At 34.4% G+C, this 16,100-nt stretch overlaps 2 long non-coding RNA genes across 19 annotated transcripts in view; both read right to left on the minus strand.

The window, feature by feature from the left end:
* Positions 1-15,011, minus strand: part of LOC147485683 (uncharacterized) — a 29,212-nt gene extending 14,201 nt beyond the window's left edge. The window contains exon 1 of the long non-coding RNA XR_015201498.1: positions 14,815-15,011. This is a non-coding gene — a long non-coding RNA (uncharacterized LOC147485683). The remainder of the gene's footprint in view (positions 1-14,814) is intronic.
* On the minus strand, positions 704-9,574 carry LOC147485686 (uncharacterized). Of its 18 annotated transcripts, none has more exons than XR_015201774.1 (12): positions 8,776-8,854; positions 7,310-7,403; positions 6,767-6,838; positions 6,593-6,639; positions 6,230-6,381; positions 5,259-5,465; positions 4,865-4,979; positions 4,724-4,780; positions 3,734-4,551; positions 3,511-3,633; positions 3,307-3,381; positions 704-912 (listed from the first exon to the last, which is right to left on the minus strand). It is a non-coding gene; the product is annotated as an uncharacterized LOC147485686 (long non-coding RNA). The 18 variants fall into 18 exon arrangements; XR_015201780.1 differs by lacking the exon at positions 704-912 and having other exon boundaries at positions 2,834-3,381; positions 3,734-3,903; positions 4,475-4,551; XR_015201779.1 differs by lacking the exon at positions 704-912 and having other exon boundaries at positions 2,834-3,381; positions 3,734-4,362; positions 4,475-4,551.
* Positions 15,012-16,100: the final 1,089 nt, after the last annotated feature.

Genomic DNA, 16,100 nt, shown 5'->3' on the forward strand with positions numbered 1-16,100 from the left:
TTTGAGTCTAAAAAATAGATAGATTGGGATAGTATACATATGATAACATAATCAAGTTATATGCAACAATTTAAAAGCAACAAAGGGAATTGAAATCTAATAGCGATTTCACCCATAGTCCACCAAATGAAGAGATTGGGGTAGTATAATTAAATGAAGAGTATTTTGTCTCTTCATTTACATATGTTTCAAAGCATATCAAATAATTTACATATGTGATATATCACTGTTCATCAAGGATCTGCGAAATTACCATGGAAAATTCGGAAAGCAAGTTACACATACGATAGCCAATTATTTTTTTAAGTTATGCAATCCGGCAGTATCATATGATCGAATGCACGTCCCTTAGGCCAACATTGCACCGCAGATCGTTTAAAGTATACATTGTAGCATAATTGGCTAGTGTTCTTGTAAGTGGGGAATTTGTGATAGACGATATATGAAGTATATTAAGTGATCCAGAATTTCAAATGTCTCCATAGAAATTAACCCACTAATATAATTTAGAATAGTTTTTTTTTTTTTTTTTTTTTTTTTTTGGTAAGCCTGTTTTAAATGAGATCAAGAATCCTTTAATCTTTGCTTTGGCGGGTTCGAGCCCTGCACCTCCTCGTATCATCACCCAAAAGTTTTACCGACTTTGCTAGTCGGCACCTGCTAATTTAGAATAGTTACTGTATTAATTAATGCAATAGTCTAATAACACCATGTAAACTGAAAGTTATAAAATTAAATGTCCAAGATTATTTTCTCCGGCATTACGATGGTGTACATGAAAAAGGGAATGAAGTATTAAAATTAGATCAGTTGCATCTTTTTCAATGAGTGATCCGGTATCGAGATTCGAATGTGTGGGGAACTCAAAATTAAGGTTGCTTCAGTTCATCTACTCTCAATCAACATGCGGGCCTGCAATAGGAAAGTATATGTATATGTTAGACATCAGATTATAGTTAATAAGTAAATTCCTGAAGTGTGTATAATGCTGCTAAAACTTTACAGCTTCAACAGTTTAGCCTAAGTTCAACGTAGTATCGAAAAACCAGTGCAACCTGATTACTAACCCATCAAATGCATGAGAGGTGAACAAATGATTTACAATTCATATCTAGTTAATTCCGAATTTTAATATTTAGTATGCTCAGCTCTGCAATAGCATTGAACTTGTAGTTGATTGGCTAGCCATTTTCTCTAGCATGGACACGTCAGGTAACCCATTTTTTATAAAGCCCAAAGCAAACATTGAGTCCGAAAATGTTATGTCGCAACATCTGATGGCCTAAGACTTCCAAGAATCATTTTCCTACGGATGCTTGGATCATAAGTTTTGGCCTTGACATGAGCTTTTATCAAGATATTAAACAAAAAGGTATGAGTACTCAAAAGGTATACCTGGGATATCTTGCTCCCTACAACTCAATAAAAATAAACATACTTCACATTCTCCATATCACCCCTACCTGCAAACAGTTCAACTACTACGAAAGCAGTTACTAAACATTATGTAAATCTTTTAACAATGGTTGTTGTTGTCAGATCAATCCCAACTGCAGCCTCCAATGTCATCAAGAGCATAAAATTAAATTGAGAATAAATATTAAGAACATATTCATGAAGTAAGAACCCCAAGTAAGCAACCTGCAAATATTTAACTATGGGAAAGGGTCCTCATTTCTCTTAAAACCTATTGATTAAAACAACGATGAGGTCTTGTACAACAATAAGAAAATGGAAAAGAAACTAATAAGAAAACAAAGTGTAAATTATACGGTTTGATTTTGTTAACCATCTAAAAACTGAACAAGTAAAGAAACGTAAACAGTCAACCAACGTAATAAGGTTCCAGTTTGAGTTGAAGCAGCCCAACATCAACCAGTGTCAAAAGTTAGTTTAGGTTCAACTACAAACCATGGTGCATATTTAAAAAACCTACAATCATGTCTCTGCGAGGGATGACTTTGTTCTAACAACTTGGACCATTTCTAACAGACCAAGAACTGCACCGACCATCAAGCAATAGCAATGTACCTCGATTCCACCTAAACCTAACATAAGTAAACTCAACACCGATGGTACAACTTTCAGCAATCCAGATCCAACAGGTATCAAATTTCCTTTCCCAAATACATATTTCATCCTCAAATGTCCACGAAAACTTATGTCCGCATGCCATTAAATATAGGTTGTGACAATCCATCCATTAGCCACATCAGACCATCAATTGCATGACGCAGAAGGCCACTCCATGGACCATGTTGATTTCACCTCTAATAGCTTACCTCTAAGTTAAAGAGAAAATACAAACTCATCCATATTACTGAACTCAAAGGAACGAACTGTTTACAGATCACAACTCTGAGGGTATTGGTAGCATGAGAATCACATGGTTATTTCCACTATTGTGATTGAATACCCCTGCTATTACAACTTTATCTAATTCACAGTTTATATAGATCTAACAAAGAATTTATTTTGCTGTTGCAAACACAATTAGTATATATATATAAAGAATGTGCCAATGATTTGTGATTGAATAGCCTGACTCTTTTCTAATGGATGCATCATGGATTTGTGACCCTAAATGCCAGGAGCTGGCAGGTGCCGACTAGCAAAGTCGGTAAAACCTTTGGGTGATGATACCAGAGGTCTGAGGCTCGAATCCCGCCAGCATCAAAGAGTTACTGATCTCATTTAAAACAGGCTTATCAAAAAAAAAGTAGGTGCCGACTAGCAAAGTCGGTAAAACCTTTGGGTGATGATACCAGAGGTCTGGGGCTCGAATCCCTTGACATCAAAGAGTTCTTGATCTCATTTAAAAACAAAGGGCTTATCAAACAAAAAAAAAAAAAAAAACCGAGTTGAGACAAATTTCACATTGCACATTGATATGATCAATAACATAGCAAAGGCCAAGTGTTATATATCCTCTGATATTGGCAAGGCAAGAAATGGCTTTTAGGTAAATAGTTCTAGTGAGTTTATAACCTCCTTGAGCTCAAACCACCATCATCAATCAAAATTTTCGATTACCAATATTCAAGTACACTGTTATAGCAAACATCATGCTCCAAATATATTTTCCAAGGCAAATCCCCCATAAACTTTTCAAGGTGACTATGACAATGGTATCGTTATTTCAAAGTCACTACAATGTCACCTCAAGACACTGGTTTCTCAAGATTATATATCTGATTTTTTAAATGAGATTCGTGTTCATGTAACCGGTTCAATTCATAACAAACAAATAATTAATCACAAAGCTAGAAGATACATAAGAATAAATGGGCTATAGGAAGTACTTGCCTTAGCAACAACGATTTCTTGAGTTTAAGGCCTAACCATCCTATTGAAAGCAAGGTACCCCACATCGCTGAAAATCTACACAAAAGCAAACACAATTAACACAAAGAGGTTATCAATCAAAAGATTAAAAAAATCCAAAAACCACCGTAGCATATCGAACTCAAATAAGCAAATGACATGAAACAAAATCAATTCAAGACTAACTTGAAAAGGGTATTGAGCAATTTTGAGGGCCCTCCAGAGTTAACTTGCTCTTGGTCCTAATAGTCAAGAAGGGACTAATCATCCTATTTGATGCAAGATACCACCACGGAACATTGATGAAGGCTTACAAACAAACATCGTTAGATAGTTATTTCAGCTAAATTGAGTCCATGTTTGATAAAAGAAGAAGAAAAAGGTTGTTAGGCATCAACAATTAACACACCTGTTGCACAGTTTTGGTTTTGAAGTTGAAGACGATCGAGAGCTCTTTTGGTTGCTAAGGAGTGCAATTTCCGATCAACAGAACCTTCTCATGCTTAATTCTACTAACCCGCGTTCACATGAAGTTAAACCAGCCAACCCAACTACACCTTCATTTTCTTGGATTCCAACCTAGCTTGACAATGATTTTCTCTTTCCATCAATAATAAGTAATAATCGATTTTCTTACTTTTGGACTAAAGCAAGCATGACAGTGATATTAATTGTCATTTGGGGATTCTTAAATCCCCCAAATATGCACTTAATGTACTTGTCCATGACCGAAGATGCGCTTACTGAAACTGGTTGTGCAAAAGTTCTAGTAACTATTAGACATAACCCGAAAACTATCATTGCATATAAAATTTATTAGAGGGGAAAAAATTCATATCGCACATTAAATATTTTCCAATCTTGGTGGCTGGGGGAGCATACAATTTTCAGATCGTATATTTAATATGATATTGAGTTATTCTACTTAGAGACTTCATGTGCACAATTTCAGGCATGCAATTGCAAATTAAAACTAATCAAATAACATGTGAGTAGAAAAGATGACTTACTGCATATAATGCTTCCAATTTGGAGTTGCTGTGAAGAATATCGAGAACTATTATGTAAGATTCCAGTTTTAACTTCAGCTTACTCTGTGGGAAGGTGAATAACTTCCTCTAAAGAAGTAACGGTACTGAAAATACATTACCTTCTGAAAACCCACCCCTCTTTGAGACCGCAAGATCAACAACTGAATAAAATCCAAAACTACTAATAGAGCAATATCTGCACAATGGATGAACTTGTCATAGTTATAACCAAAAAGAAAGAATCTGGTCATGCCTAAGAGAATCAATCTGAGACCTATATAGAGCTCCTTCTATAGATCACCTTTGTTTGAGCAAAATAAAATAAAATAAGAGAACATGATAATTATGATGTAACTAAGAGCACACACCTGAGGAAGTAAATTGGAATTCCACCACGAAATAGCTTTTAGGGACCTGAAATTAGCCTAGACATAGCAACATAGCATTCACTAAAATTTTCAAAAGTAAAGACAAATTAGAAAACTACAAGAGCAATTAGACGTACTAACCAGTGACAACCAAGGTGAATAACAATATGAAACTTCCCAAAAGTTTGTTGACTGCTAAACTGGCCTCTGGCCTTGACCTAGATACAATGTAATGTTCGTCCCATTTATCTAATTTCTGCAAGTAAAAAAAAAAGACTAATGAAGATCTTATTAGAACAAATCTACAATCTACATAATGCTACAATCATAGAAGGGTCTAAAGTAAAAAGCTAACTGTCAAACAACCATGATCAGATATTCGCATCCTCCAATCAATGTTAACTGAACATGGAAATTGACTAAAAAAAAATACAATAACTACAAAGCAAATCTTCCTCAACGAAAAAAAATAGAATATACAATCTCTCGCATTAAAAGAATTCGAAATAGGTAAAATGTCACTTAAAAAAAATACCTGCTACAGACAGTGCTGGAATTGAGAGCAAGAAGAGTGTCCTGATTTGAATTGTCAACAACTTTAGAGCTTTGATAGAACTTTGAATAATGGTATTGCAAGCAACTTGAATGAACCAAAATCCCTGTTAATAACTCCGAAGATAGATTCAAGTCCTCAAATTTCTTCGCAGATGAATGCCACGTATTTCCCGAGGTAATTTGTACACTATTCATTAAGAAACTAAAAACTTGATCATTGGAATTAACTAATTAAACTTAACACTGGAAACAATAAAAGGAAAAAAAAAGAAAAGTGGAAGGGAATTACTGCTTCAACATTCATAAATTCTGGGTTGTTTTTTCTATCTTGAATTGGATTGTTAAGGAATAAAAATTTAGCATATTAGTTACTGATGAGACCGACTCTTTTGATTCACGTTTGTCTCCTTCATCACCATTAATGATTCTACATTCACTACTATCAGCATAGAATAAACGTTAAAACAAAATATCTTACCTTTTGAAATAGAGAGATTTTTGTTTCTTTACTTCTAATAACAATCGGTAGTAGAGAGAATTAGGGATCTCTTATTCTTTTTCTTTTTTTTCTTTTTTCTGGCTTGTACTTTTGGGAGAGACAAATGAGGGGAGAGTTAAGAGAGAGAAAGGATATTGGGAGTCAGGTAACAGCCACATCCAAGAAATGATAATTTCTCCTCAAGCTCGGGAGATGAAGTGCTCCACCCCCATTGAGCTATACGTAGACAAAACCCTAAGAATCGTAGACCATCCTTCCTTTGTATGTGGACACAACCAAAACACACAATCAAAACTATTGTCTGTGACCCCCATTTTTCGAATGTTTTTCTCTTCCTTTATTTCTCCAGTTAAAAGCTTTCAATGATTTGTTACAGGTAATTCCGACAAATCCCAACACTTAGATGGCATAAAAAACGAAGAGTAAACTTGACGAGGAAAAAATAGACAAACCTGAGCAATGTGCATCTGAACCTATCATGGCAGTAGGTTCAACTTCCTCAAGCAGTTTTCATATCCTTCAATTCGTTAATACATTCTTCACCAATACTCACCATATTTTGCTAGATATGAACCTTTGGCTTAACCTTCTTTAGTATTGGGACCTGTTTTTTAAGAAGACATTGAGGTTAAAATAGACATACATAACGGGCAGTGGTATATCCAATTAATCCCCTTATCCTAATTCAAATATCCTATCTTGCAGCAAGAACTATGAAGACACTATTGACGTACAAAGAGAAGGCCACATAGACAATCCAAAAAGTAAAAACAAAAAAATGTTTCAAGTAGTAATATACAGATGCAGTTCACAACCTGAAAGTAAGTGCCCAAAGTGTATCCACCAATCTACCATACCAAACCTATCACCAAACTTTGCCAAGTTAGTGAAATTTGAAGGCTCCATATCAGCGACAACTTTGCAAGTCACTCACCAAACAAATTGAAGACAAACAAATGTTATATTATATTAGAGTATACATATCTTACTCTGGTGGGTGTAAGTTGTCAATTTTTCGATTGTGTGTTCATCAGTTCAACTTCAACCGAATTGTTTATTAGCTGAAGAAATAACCAACTATCAGTTTGCACCACGATTTTCTGAATGAGTCTCAATGCATTATATTTTTTTAAACCAACACACTTGATTCTATAAAAGTTATGTTTCATTCTGACTCAATTGTATTCATAAACTTGAAAAAATAGTAATTTGGGCGCGTGTAATTTAGAGCTTAGTGCTTTATACCAATCACAAGGACATACTATTCACTGTGCTCATTATATTAGAACAACTTATTGACCCGGAAAAATAGACCAAAACAAAGGCATAAGCTAGAAGCACTGGGATTGCAGGGGACCATTTCTCTTGTTTAAGGAATGGATTGTATATCACATGCTCAATCAATGGTTTAAATCCCAAAGGCCGAAATCAGCAGGTAATATATAGAGACGCAGTTTATTGAAACATTATAAGCAAATATGATAATGCAAAAACAGTGAAGTATTCAGAGCTTTGGGGAAGAAGAAACTCACTTCATGAGCATGTCATATTACTCAAGATCCATAGAAGAGATCAACCCATCAACATCATTAATCTCATTATCGCCAGTTGCACCAGTATGACAATCTATTTCAGAACAAAACACAAACCTCAATTTTGTTTACGACACCCCTCAAATTTATTTTAGGTATTAACCATGTCCTTAAGCCAATTTTATACCTTAAAACACAAATCAACGTTATAATAAGACTTAGGTGTATTTTCTAGACTTGGATCATACAAATACAATTTTATACCTGATTAATCAGTTGTTTATTCATACCTTTAAGCCAATTTTATTTCAAATATATAGAGTACTGTGGGTTTTTTTTGTCTGATTTCCCACATCCGATATCTCATTTCCTCTCCTTAAAATAGTTATAACTAATCCAATAGAAGTAGAAACAGTCAAAACTAATTAAACAAACCATAGTATCAAAACTCAATACAACCTAATTAAAAATTCACAAGCAAAACCACACCCGACAAAAAAAAAAATCAAAACCCACACACTATATAAAAACTCAATACAAACTCTATTTTACCTGGGTTGAGAACTTTTTGATCCCCAGTAGAAGAAAATGAGAGCGTGGTGAGTAAATTCATTAAACACATCATCCAATAGAAAAAGCGTTCAAAGCTCACAAAGTTTTCTCTTCAATTTGTGAAGAGGAACTTTCACAGTCCAACAAAAGTAATGCCATAAATACTGAAAATCTTAGCGAGATTTCTCTCCACCTAAATGAAAAACCACGAGGTACTAACTGCTAAGTAGCTACACCCAAAATTACAAAACCAATCACTACTCCCTCATGCGTGGGTTTTCTATAAGCTGGTGTATAATATCACCGAATATCAGCACTATTTTCGATATACGCCCAAAAACCAAACTTTGCATGGCCGTTAATATTGTTGATATATAGCCAAACAATACACAATGTAAATTGGCATAATTGTCAGAATCATGGTCGCAGGCATGTCATCAATTATTTCATGGGCACGTCGATATATCATGTGATGAACTAATAAGTTATATCGATCATAGAAGAAAAACTTGTTTCGTAAAAAGCATAGACATGGCTAAATACATACCTTTTCAAGGGACAGGTAACAGCCACATTCAAGAAACTGGTTTTGAGTAGTGGGGGATGTAAGAAGTATATTCCCAAAAAAGATTACCCATTTAAAGTTTCAAACCCATTATGTGCGCAGCATGATGTACGTATAAGCCATGTGACCAAACTTCAAAGACCAAAAATAAGAATACAATACATGAATATTAATGCTAGACGTACATGTAGCATACAACAGGTCAGAGCACACCGACATGTTCCAATTTCTTCGCACAAGCGAAATGGAGGGGTATAGGCATTTGGTGTATATTTATTGTGGAGACTGCCAATGGGCACAGACTATTTCCATTACTGAATATGACAGGAAGCAAAGTCTGTTTACACACCTGTCTGACCATATGCAAAGCATGTTGCTTTCGTTCACTGAAAAATGGCAGGAATAATTGGCTCTACATAAAGACAATGTTTTGGGGGGGGGGGGAGTGGCGAATGTATAATCAAGACGATAATTTTGTAGTCAGTAGATACAATCATACAAGTTCGAAACAACACTGTGGTTGAAAAACAACTAATGGGTTATTTTATCTCGAAAAAAAAATACAGAGAAAAACTAAACAACATTCTGCATAATGAACCTCAGAAAACTCTGAAAAATGAAACATGGTACCTCATCATTGGAAACTTGTTCATCCAAAACAGCATCAAAACAAAACTCATGCTTCTCCACATATGCAGTCAAGTCCACCTTTCACATAAGAACATAATTTAGTTACTCAATCTGACAAAATCAACTTATAGGACTTTGATTGTCATCTAGCATATATCCCAATTCACATCCTGGATTAATTGAAGAAATATGAATAATCACTTTTTTGTAGCAGCAGGGAGAATACAAAATTAAGGTAGCCATTTATGTTCGAAATAATAATCGGCAGTAGGGAGGGGTTCTATGTTTTTTTTTTAGCTTTTAGCTTTTTTAAGAGAGAGGGAATGAGGGGAGATTTCTTTTTGGTAACTGAATCAGGGGAGATTTGAGAGAGATAAAACTTATAAAAGAGAAAAGAGAAAGACATCTAGGATATATGTTTTTGTTTTTGTTTTTTTTGGCTTTTAGATTTTAAGAGAGAGAGATTGAGAGAAATGGGCGCATAAGAAGAAGAAGAGAAGATGAATAGAGTGAGACGGCTGGTTTCCTTCATTTAAATTCGGTATAAATCGTAATAATTTGACAATTAATGTGAATGCTAAGTCGCGCACAATTGAACAGTGGCGTATACTTGATTTCCGACTTAAATTTACACCTATGTCCTTAAAATACTATGTAAATTTAAGGGTATAAATGGTAGTAAATTTTGAAATGACAAAGTAGTCCTTCTTAAAGGCATTGAATAATTTGTTTAAATATTTTATCAAGGGTATTTAGTGGTAGAAAAAAGGCTGGTCCAATTTAAATGTCCATGTTAATTATAGTGTACTCCACTAATTGATAGTGTACTCTACTAATTGAGATAAGACTAGCCAATTAGTTCGCCTGCGGCCGGACCTGCTACATTGATAGTTCACGATTAACTATTTTTACTTTTATCAAACTATTAACAACTACAATACAACATTACCTACCGTTACCTGCCATTAGTTGCATTACCTACCATTGACAGAGTATTGACTGACCTTCCTCCTCGTAAGCCAATGTAAATGAATCCTTAGCTTTTCAATAGATTAGCTGATAAATTAAATATCGGAGAGTGAGAGCGATTAAGGTTTTAATGGAGACAACAAAGGGTTTACAAATGCTAGTATAAACCATGACCACCGACCAATAGTAAAAAACGATCATTTCACATGATTTTCGACGTCAGTGTGTATAATTAGTTTCAAATAATGAAAAATAGCATTTGAGATCATTCGGGTCATAGATAAATGCATTTTAAGATTTTAATTCAATGCAACGAAATACAGATATATAAACCGTGAGAGTCAAATATAGAGTGGGGTGAGTGTTGTTCACTCCTTTGCACGTGAAAGCATGTGGAAATCTTAGTGAATAGTTGATGTATAGCTGTACAATAGTTGATGTATAGTTGTACAATAGTTGATGTATATTACAGGTTCGTCTATGTTCATTATATATTAAACAGTAAAGCTAAAAAAAAATTCATGTACAAAGCTATTGAGACAGAGTGCAGAGACAGAAGGCACAAAAGAACGCCTAAGAAAAGACTAATATCATTTACATATACAGAGTAAGTAAAGTTTATGCCACTGAAGTTCTTTCTGTCTGGCAAGTTCTTTGTTGTAGATAGTGACAAAATGTCACAGTTGTCAGAGCAAGAGCAAGAAGAGATTTGTATGAATGATTACATTAAAGATAATTGAAGAAGTTCCTTGTACCAGACATTATAAAATCTAAAGTTTGTCTGGGGTTTAACTTGTAACCTTATGGTTCGACAAAGACCATGCTGCGCAACTTCATATGTGTATTGTAGAAGTTGAGTCATTACTTGATTTAGAAGTGTTTTGTAAGTAGCGGTAACACAGACTGGGCGATGGCTTGTGGCATATGCTCATTAATGTAATAATTATGTGATATTGGTTGAGACTTGAGAGTCTAGCTTAATTCCCATAATTAAATGCAGATTCTGTTTTTTTTTGCTTGGGTTTTGAGCAGCCAACATGACACCTTTGTCTCTTTATTCAGTCTTTTGTCACACTTCATGTACTAAATCATGTTGCTTTGAATTTTGAGGCACTTATACCAGACGTAACTTGTTGCAGACATCTAGGCCAGAATACAATCAGATCCTTGTGAAAAAGCCTGGTGGTGATGCCTTCTGGCCTTAACAGAGCATCCGGAACCATATTTTGAGGATCAAGGGATTGGATTCTGACGCTACATTAATCGTGGATGATCTTATGATTAAGTACATTGCATAATACATGCCATCATTATTTTTTATTTTTTTATTATTTTTTTAATTTTTAATTTTTAATTTTTTAATTTATTTTTTCGGTAATCTATATGGTATCACTTTAAGCCTTCAAAAACAACAAAAGGACCAAGTTTCAAAAGTTGCTCCTAATATAATTCTATCGGTTAATGCGACATCTTTGCCTCATTCGCTTTTACTACCAAACCTGTCAAATCTAGCATCAATATTTACTTTAGCCCATGGTGAGATAAGAGGTGACCAAGTATCTAAAAGAATGCATAGCTGGCTAGGTTTATAAATCTGAGCTTCCATTTTCTGATCCTTACTAAAAACATTAGAACATTTAGCTCTATTAAAATCAGTGATCTGCAAAATGGCTTTTGGAGATATATCTTTGTTCTCCATTCTAGTTTGTTCCTGTAGTCCCAGAGCTCACAGAGAAGAAAAATGGAAAAATAGCCTTTTCTTTTCAGATCCTCATCTTTCGGCAACTTTGTTCAACTCGATATTGAGGCTTAGACTGAATCCCCATGCATATACATGTGAGGAGATGGGCAGAAATTCAGAAGAACGGCCTTTGATCATTTACTTGAGAGTGAAAAAAATGGACTAAAGTCTATGGCTTGTATGGTACTATATATGGTTGAGAAACTTTGTCACAACCATCAGGTCGCCGTGAAGGCGTGAACTCAAGTCCAACTTGATTTTTATTCTAATACACACCCCCAATCCCAGCATATTAGGAGCAGTCTCTGCCCCTAATTAACATGTTCATATACTTCTACGCAAGTTTATGAAGAAAAGTATAACTTGCTTAAATTGGGGAGATTTCATTATTAAATTATTTTGTATGCTTAGTTAGGTACTATTCATCGACTACTAATTCTTTTTAGGGACTACAGTAGATGCACTTATATTGTGTTCTCTCCTATAGGTGCTTCCGATATTGGAGTATGCTACGAAATGTTTGACGACAACGAAATGGATCCTAAACACTTGCCTTCGCCTACTGAAGTTGTGTCCTTGTACCAATCTAATCACATTGGACGAATGAGACTATACGAACCACTCTTCCATGTTTGAAGCTCTTCGTAGGTCAAGAATCCAAATATTATTAGGAGTCAATGATGCAAATATAGAACAACTTGCACAATCTTACACCGCAGCAAATGATTGGGTTGAAAAGAACATTCGTAGCTACTGGCATGATGTCCATTTTCGTTATATTGATGTGGGAAATGAAGCAATTCCTAGTAGTTATGCTTCATTTGTTCTACAAGCAATAGAAAACCTTCATAGTGCTCTAAGTTATGGGGAGCTTTGGCAAAGAATTAAGGTCACTGCAATAATTTCTCCATCAGTCTTTGATGAGTGTTTCCCACCATCTGCTGAATTTTTTTAAAATCGTTAACTTCAGAAAAGACAAAGCAAATTTTAATAATCTAAACAGCATAAGGAATTGTTTATTATCATGAAATCATCAGTGAAATTGAGTACCAACTAAATAGCATAAAAAGCAAAAAAAAGAAGCGATGTACAATGTCCCTGCTTCAATTCGAGCGCGAAATTGATTTCCGATCAGTCCCAAATGAATTCCTAGGTCTGTGAGAATTTCACATGACGAAAAGCAATCATATAGAACTCTACACCTTTTACATGCAAGGAATCCAGAGTTGCTCATGCAAGGAAAATAAAAGAAATACTAAATAAACTTGAATGAACGAATAATCGAGTCTTTTCTTCTCTGCTATAAAGACAACAAAATTAATTTGATCTTGAGAATTGTAACTGGTAATGTACACGTAACATCTAAAACCATCTGTATACTAACAAACCATTATGGCAATGTCCTATTATGCATCAAATACGCAAAATACTAAAGTGCTTACTAAAGACTATCATAGCAACGTAAATAAAAACATTGCCCAACATAACACACTGAAATGAACCTTATGACAATAGCAATCCTTACGGACGTTTTGAATTTAAAAGAAAGTTAAGATACAATTACGCATACAGTAATGCTACTGTAATATCATGCCACGTGAATCAAGTACCTAGTAATTTTGCATTTAGATAATCTAATCAATGAGTAATTGTACAATATAGTAATAGCAATCCATCAAAGCAACATGCCTAAATCAACGAAAGTTATTTGCAACTACAAAATTACCTGCGTTATAGCAAAGCCCTATCCCAATACCCCGTTCCCGGCCCTCCACTTGAATGCAACCTTCGAAGAGGAGAAATGATCATAGCAGGAAATAACAACCACCAAGGAAACAATGAGATGTAGCTAAAGCCCCAACTTTATATACCCTTTGCTTGCATCCTAAATAAAACTTCGTTACTACTGCCTATGTATGAAGTATAGAATTCTTAGTAACCATGACAGATGGAGCTGAAACAATTAAATGGGTTCTCAGATGTCGGAGAGATGGTATAAATGTATAATCCACCTCAAACGGCCAAATACTCTAAATTGTAATCAAATTCAACCAGCAGCACTCTAACATAAGATTGGAAGACCCAAAGGATTGAATTAATACTGTAAGTAGCATCGTACCTGGTAGTTCCCGTCATATTTATGCTTCCTCGAGAGTAGTTGTTTCGGCCCAAAATGAATCATCTATCACTCTTGTACCTCATACAACTTATATAGGTGCTACATGTCTTTTTGTGTTGAGCTAATTGAGGTTGTAATCCTACATGGGCATTGAGTGTTTCCCTGTAATTAACACATGAGAAAGCTCTGTATCTAGTGAGCGAATTCTATTGCATATCTTCTATGAAAAGGATTTGGTATTCTAATGTAACTCTTTAAAAAAAAGCAATTTAAGCCTCGCTATGTATCATCCCCATAAGAGCATATTTGTTTTTGAAGTTCTAACTTTCTATAATAACAGCTTTAATATATATAAAGAATCATAAAGGGTAAACATTTTTCAATCAGTACCATGCATATACCTATTCGGGTAACAATAACTAAACGCCCTAGAATCTAATCTCATTTACCATTATCTACAACAAATCAGTTATTAGTCTATGAAGATTCCGTTATTACCTCTTTTCAGAAAAGTGTTTAATTCAGATTGAAATGGAAGAAACTGAAACCAAGAAATTTGTTGTAGTCTACCCTAAAAAAACAGAACAAACACATAATCAATACTAAAATCAGCCTCCAATGCAGATAATGGCAACTTATAGCAAGAAATAAAATTCAGGCTTGTGCATCTCAGTGACATGCTACACAAACTCCATCATTGTTTAAACATGTCTAAATTACTCCAACAAATGATTAGAAGAATCTTATCCTTTTTTTTGCTATAAATCATTGAGTTCAGTAATGGAGATTGTGTATACAGTCTAATCATTGAGCTAGAGAGTGTGTGTTCAAGGTTTTCATGTGACGATCAAATCATTCATATCAAGCCAACAATCAAAATAAAAGACTTAAGCACAACTAATCCAAAACAATAAAATAAAAAAGCAAACCTTGATGATTGCTATATGAGTACCAAATGTCAAAACCAAACCAAACCAAACCTATTGTTTATGAGAGTGGGCTAGTGTTGAGAGGCGAGGAGAAGATCGATTGAGTGATTGAGTGACTGGAAAGATAAATTTTAGATTTTGGTTTTGGGATCAGTTTTGATGAAGAGTTTTTCTTTTTCTTCTTTTCTTTTGGTTATAACTTATAAGGTTTCCAACGAAAGTAGGTTTCTTATTTGGACTTTGGGCTTTTCTTAAATCTAATTGAAGTTTAAGAAATCAACTGGCCTGGAAAATGAAATTAGAGAAATTACCATTTTGCGATTGGAAAGAAGCTACTTAGAGGAAGTAGATTCCAAGGTACGTGTCGAATGTAAATTGGTAAACGAAATGCCAAAACCGATACCACAACATTAAAGAACTAAAAGGCAAGTTAATTGGAAGAACTAAAAAACAATAAAGATACGACAAAAAAAGCAAAATATAAACACATAAAGAAAAAGTACAAATAATGACATTAGAAATTACCACCCAAATAATTTTCTAAACAAAGCTCGACTGCTAATCATCAGTTTTAGAGCTCAATAAACGTGGGTGACATAGAACAAAAAGTTTGACAACAACAAAAGAAATCACGTGGTACATTATATGAGAATACCAATGAAGCTTTGTAAGGTTGGGAAGGGGGATCAATTAGATTGTCATATAGAACAATTCTATTAAATTGTTACATTAATAGTTTTTAATATTGTGGCTCATGTTATCCAATGCTTGAAAAGAAAGAATGAAAATTTAAGAGAAATATGAAAAAAGGAATCACAACTTTTACAAACACATGAACCCAAAATTCATACACCTCCAAAACTTGTGGTCAAGGCCTTAACACAACTTTTACAACCACACGGAACACAAAATTAAAACACTTTCAATGTTCAATACTACCCACTCTAATCAAAGTTTAATATAGATTAAAAAGGTAGTGATTCGTTTCCATCCAAAAGTACTTATGCAGCCACATTAATTGTCTAACCACTTGGAGACGCAATCAAAAATTAAGTTAAAGAGATGTATTTGAGAATTCAATAATGACATTATTGTAAGCAAATTGCTAAATTCAATAATGACATGGTAAGAAATAATCATGGTAAAGTAATCAGGTTTTAACGTGAATAAAGAAATTACCGTTTTCCATTTGTTCATCCACTTAAGTAAGCAATCGGTTATACCTCCATCTTTCTTCCATCTTGGATATCCGTTGGTTTCATTGGAAAAGAAAGATAAAAACACAA

The sequence above is a fragment of the Coptis chinensis genome, chromosome 7, assembly GCF_015680905.1.
Source record: "Coptis chinensis isolate HL-2020 chromosome 7, ASM1568090v1, whole genome shotgun sequence".
In the NCBI taxonomy this organism is placed as follows: domain Eukaryota; kingdom Viridiplantae; phylum Streptophyta; class Magnoliopsida; order Ranunculales; family Ranunculaceae; genus Coptis; species Coptis chinensis.